Source organism: Galeopterus variegatus, unplaced genomic scaffold (assembly GCF_000696425.1).
Source record: "Galeopterus variegatus unplaced genomic scaffold, G_variegatus-3.0.2 Scaffold9012, whole genome shotgun sequence".
Lineage (NCBI taxonomy): Eukaryota > Metazoa > Chordata > Mammalia > Dermoptera > Cynocephalidae > Galeopterus > Galeopterus variegatus.
Genome location: NW_007735123.1, coordinates 76,392 through 82,297, shown reverse-complemented (window position 1 = coordinate 82,297; position 5,906 = coordinate 76,392). Strand labels below are relative to the sequence as shown.

The 5,906-nt window shown below is 41.8% G+C and overlaps 1 pseudogene; it reads right to left on the bottom strand.

The window, feature by feature from the left end:
- Nucleotides 1-2,410: 2,410 nt before the first annotated feature.
- LOC103608955 lies at nucleotides 2,411-3,352 on the bottom strand (annotated as a pseudogene).
- Between the last annotated feature and the right edge of the window lie 2,554 nt (nucleotides 3,353-5,906).

Genomic DNA, 5,906 nt, shown 5'->3' with positions numbered 1-5,906 from the left:
GTATAGGATGAATATGCACAAAGGAATCACAGAGGGAGTTGTTGAGGAGGAAGTAATAAAAAAACAAAGAGCAGAGTTAGGGATGCTAAAAAAAGGAATGTAGCATGTGTTTTAGGAGAAAGTAATAGCCAGAAAATCTAAGAACAGAACACCTTCCTCTGGGGACCACAATGTCTACTTAGCCCTGAGATCGGGGATCCATCACAAGCAAGANAGAGTTTATCTACCTGAAAATTTGAACAGATATATGCTTGTGAATTTTGACAGTAGAAACAAGAAGAGAGCTAAGGAGTGTGTGTTGCAGCATGAAATTAAAGTACCTTACACCTGTTGATGTCACCTGTCTGTGTATCTCTCTACTGTATGGGAAAGACCTTGGAATATTCCTCAGTTCTTCAGAAAAGGTCCTTCCCAAAAGGTGAGAAATACGCACAGTGTTAAGCACTGTGGTCATCTGGATGCTAAATTTCTTTAAAATATAGTGAATAGAGTCATCGGTGTGTCCCTGTTCAAACCTGTAATAGAATTAGGGGAGAAAGGGGTAGGTGCTTATGACTGGACCATGGGCTTCAGGAATTTGAAGTATGCTGCACATGCAAATACATATGTTTCCATATTATTTTGAACTTCACACTCTTTGTGAGACATCTCTGAATTTGGATTTCCCAAGCTGCACATGCAAATACATATGTTTCCATATTATTTTGAACTTCACACTCTCTGTGAGACACCTCTGAATTTGTATTTCCCAATTCATTAGTATTCTTTAGGTGCACCCACCCTCACCCCAGCACCTAACACCCTAAAATGTCTATTCTGTATCTCCTTTCTTTGAATTTTCCACCAGTGATCCAGGCACTGGGTTTGTAATTACCAAATCATCGCTAACCATCCAAACCCTACTTTGGAATTATTGTCTTAAAATCTTACCAAATTAACTTTGTTGGTAATAAGATGTCCCAAGTTCAGTTCCTTGGGAAGCAGACTCCAAGATGGAGATTAACATATAGGATGTTTACCAGGCAGTGCTCCTGGAATCAACACCTGTGGAAGGGCAGATGTGTAGTTAGAAATTTGAGACTCACCTAAAGATAGGTCTAGCCTTTGTCCCAACTCCTGAGAGCTTACTTCTAAACCCTTGGAATGACCCTGCTAATAGGACTGCCTTGGTTATCCATGGCAGGCACCTCAGACCACAGCTGGTAGTTGATCCCAGTGAGATGGCGCAGGATGGATGATGGTCATACCATTAATACCAACGTTGTGACTAGAGTTTTGGGTTCTTCAGGCTACATGATAACATCTCGAAATGTTAGAGGCATTGGAAATCATGCTCAGTCACATAGAAAATAATTCAACCAATCATGCCAATGCAATGGAGTCACAATAAGAGTTCTGGACACCAAAGCTCAGGTGAGTTGCCATGGTTGGAAATACTCTTTGAGTATTGTTACACATTGTAGCCAGGTTGGAGTAATGTGTCTGGACTGCATGAGGAGTAGACAACCAGAAGCTTCATGTTTGGATCATCTCGGGTCATGCCCTATATGTATCTCCCTTTAACTGGTTATAATTTCAATTCTTTTGCTATACTGAACTATAATAAAAAGTATAGCCCTTTCCTGAGTTCTGTGAGTCATTCTAGCAAATTATCACACCTGAGTGAGTCTGTGGGGACTCCCAAATTTGTAACAAGATGTTCTGAGGTGAAGGTGGCTCTGGACACTCCCCAAAATATGAAGCATGTCTGAAGTAAGGACAGTCTTGTGAGAAATGTTCTCTCGGATTTTGCAACTTGACAAACTCTTTGTCGCAGAGAAGGGCAGAGGAAAACACTGAGCCAAGTGGCAATCCATCGAAACCTCTGAAAACATCTGGGGAGCTCTAGAGCTGGGATGGCCTCTTAGAGTTGTCTGGAGTTGGGGCGGAGGGGCCAAGACTTTATATCCCCACATTGATCAGTAATTGAACATGAGCTGTTGCAGGAAGGAGGCATGACCTTGGGTAAGGTGGCTCTCTGCAGCTGAGGCTGAACCCACAGGGATGGATTTTGGATGGCTAAGCAGTACCTCCAACATTTGGAGCAACATCTCTCATTCCTGATGGGACATTTTAAAAATTGTCTTAAAATACAAATCACAGAGAATATCTGAATCATCTGTAAGTGTAGAGCTCAGTGGCATTAAATAAATTCACCTTTTTGTCCAACCATCACCACCATCCATTTCCAGAACTGTTTTATCTTGCAGAAGTGAAAATCTTTACTCATTAAACACTAATTCCCCACTCCCCCTACATCTAGATTCTGGAGTCCACACTTTTCCTTTCTCCCTGTATGATTTTGATTCACCTAGGTACTTCAGAAAAGGGGATTGTACAATGTCCACTTAGTTCAGAGATCAGTGATGCTTCAAGGACAAGAGGCTGCTCTGCTGAAGATTCTTCCTAGGGCTCCCTTCATATCCTTGTTCCTCAGGCTGTAGATGAAGGGGTTCAGCATGGGGGTGACCACAGTGCACATTACTTAGGCAATCAAGCTTCTCTGAGAAGAATGGGCCAAAACAGAACTGACATAGTCTCCGAGTCTTGTCCCAGAGTAAAAGGAGACCATAGAGAGCTGAGAACCACAGGTGTAAAATGCTTTATACTTGCCTGCAATGGAGGACATCTGTATTGAAGAAGAGACAATATGATAATAAGAGAAGGGTTTCCCAATGACAAGAAACACCCACTTCAGTGCAGCTGCAGCATACAAGGTGCTGTTACTAATGAGGGTATCAGAGAGGGCCACATTGAGAAGTTGAGCCAGGTCACAGAACAAATGTAGAATTTCTGTGTCTTTAGGGAAGGTCAGCCTCTTCATCCATAGAATTTGAAGTAGGAAGGCCCAGAAATTGATGAACAAATACATCAGGACCAGCAGGGCACAAAGGCGGGAGCTCATGATGACCGTATAGTGCAGGAGGTGACAGATGGCCACAGAGTGGTCATAGGCCATCATGGCCAGTAAGAAATTATCCAGCCCAGCAAAAAAGAAAACATAAAAAAATACATCCGGGCAAGGCAATCTATGTAGGAGATGTCTTTGCTCTGTGCCTGGATGTTCACCAGCATTTCGGGGACCGTGGTAGAGATGAAACACATGTCAGCAAAGGACAGTTTGGAGAGGAAGAATTACATGGGCGTGTGGAGGTGGGAGTCACAAGTGATGGCCAAGATGATGAGCAGGTCCCCGAGTATGGTGACCAGGCACATGGACAGGAACAGTCCGAAGAGTAAGGGCTGCAGTTCAGAATTTTCACAGAGGCCCAAGGAGGAATTCTGATAGTTCTGTGTGATTTTCTGCTTCCATGTAGCTGGTGTGTCTGCTGGGAAAGGAGGAAAAAGCAACATTCAATGAGCATCCCACAGACGCAACAGCTAGTCATCACTTTACAATGTCTCCCTTGGCTGGACATCTTTCACCCTCTGTTGAGTCCTTTGAATAACACTGATCCACTCAGCCAAGTGGTCACCCATTTCCATTTAAATATGTATAATCATTTTGACATTTTTTGATTTAGCTGAAATTTCTCTCTAACTTCTACTAACTGGATCAAATTCTCTTCTTTGAGTCTGTGGTCACAAACTAATTTCTTCTTTGATATGGCTTTCAAAAGTAATTTAAAACATCCCATGTCTTTTTCTTAATAATACCCATTCCACCATCATTCTAATAGCTCTTCAGTAGTGGTAAAGACACATTTTCAACTCAAACAACATTTATTCTGTGATATGATGTTTCCTATTGATGTGACAGTTAACCCCTATGGCTTGATTTCCTTGTTTCTAAAAATGTCATGTCTTTTTCTTAATAATACCCATTCCACCATCATTCTAATAGCTCTACAGTAGTGGTAAAGACACATTTTCAACTCAAACAACATTTATTCTGTGATCTGATGTTTCCTATTGATGTGACAGTTAACCCCTATGGCTTGATTTCCTTGTTTCTAAAAATGTGGTTATTACTATTACTTTCTTAAAGTGTTGGGGTTTTTTATAAATATTCATGATATACAAAGCCACTCATGCCCATAATGTGAGGGCCAGATTCATACTGGCTGTATACCCATTACCAGAAATTCCATTCGTGCCCTGTGTCCCCCGCCAATTAGCGCCAACCACACTCCCACTACCCCCTTCCCCCCCAAACTACTCTGTTGTGGATAGAATGTTCTCTCCATCTGCAAGTCCAATGCACTACTGCGGTCTTTCTTTCCTTCCTTCATTCTCTCTTAGCTCCCACATCTGAGAGAGTGTATTTTTATCGGTTCACTACTTTTTTTCTTTCTCTCCCACTAGAATATAAGCGACATGAATATAAGCTTTACTTCTTCATAACTATGCCCCCAGCACCAGCAACACAGTATTCTCTCAATAAATACTTCTCGTGTAAAATGAACCTGGTATATCTGTTTTCCAGCAAGTTAAGATTGAAAGAAATTGGAAATGAATTAAATAGAACAGATTCTCTTCTTACCCCAGTTAAATGCTTGCAATTACGCTGCTTCTCCTCCCCTCTCTCCAGAATACAACTTGGAGGAAGACCCCTGATAAGTAAATTTTAGGTAACTAGTCTTCTTAAGGGATCAATCCAGAACATGGGAAGGCTTTTAAATAAGCATCCCATACAAAAGGAGATAAGAAAAAAGGACAGAGAGAACAAGGGCTTTTTCCTTATGAGCCTGTTTCTTACATTTGATGGAAATATGGTGGTTATGGAGGAGATGAGGAAAACTATCTAAAACTTTGCTTTATGTTATGCTCATTCAAGCTTTCAATGAGAGCTAAAACACTGTCCAACTCCCATGGCATTGGAGATACATGTGTCCGAAATAATCTAAGGTTCCTCTGATCAGACAATCTCTGTTTTTGCAGTTCACATCTCTGGGTCTACCTGGAGAGGACATACCCCTCATAAGGGGGGATATCTCTTCCTCTTGAGGAGAACTGCTTCTCTCTCCACCCCCATCTTTGAGTGATAAAGAATGCAAGGTCTCCTAGTTTTCTGCCACCTCACTGGTTTCTCCTACTCAGTCTCCTTTGCAGGTTACTCCTCTTCTTTCTGGACAGCCTAATTCTCTGTCTTTGGTTCTTCTGCCTATTCACTTAGTTTTTTGTTGATCTCAACCAGCCTCAAATAAGACCTACATGTCAATGTCCCTCTCCTCCCAATTTATGTCTCTAGGGGAGACTTCTCTCCCAAATTTCAGAGTCCACTGTGATGTCAAACAAACATCTCAATTTGTTTGATTGTGGCAAAAGAGCATAAAATTTACCACCTTAACAATTTTTACGTGTACAGATCATTGGCAGTAAGCACATTCATATTGTGTGCAACCGTCACCACCATCCATCTCCAGAACTTTCTCATCATCCCAAACTGAAGCTTTGTACTTATTAAGCAATAACTCCACTGTTCCCACATCTGCCACCCTTGGTAACCACTATCCTACTTTCTGTCTCTATGAATTTGAGTACTCCAGCCACTTCATATGGGTGGAATCATACGAAATTTGTCCATTTAGATTATCTCAATTTTATCCAACTGGCTGGTTCACTCAGTTGTGTAGAGCACAGCCTTATAACACCAAGGTCACAGGTTTAGATCCCCATACTGGCCAGGTGCCCCCCTGCACACACCCCACCAAAAAGAATATCTCAATATTGATATGTTAAATGCTGAACTTTTGATGTCCCCTTTCCTTCCCAAATTGGCTTCGCCCACAGTGCTCCCTCTCTCAGTGGATGCAATTTCCTTCTTCCAGAGCTTCAGGCCCTACACTCTGGAGTCATCCAAGGTTCCTCTCTCTTTTAACATCCATATCCTACCTGATAAACAATTCTGTTGGTTTTGCCTTGAT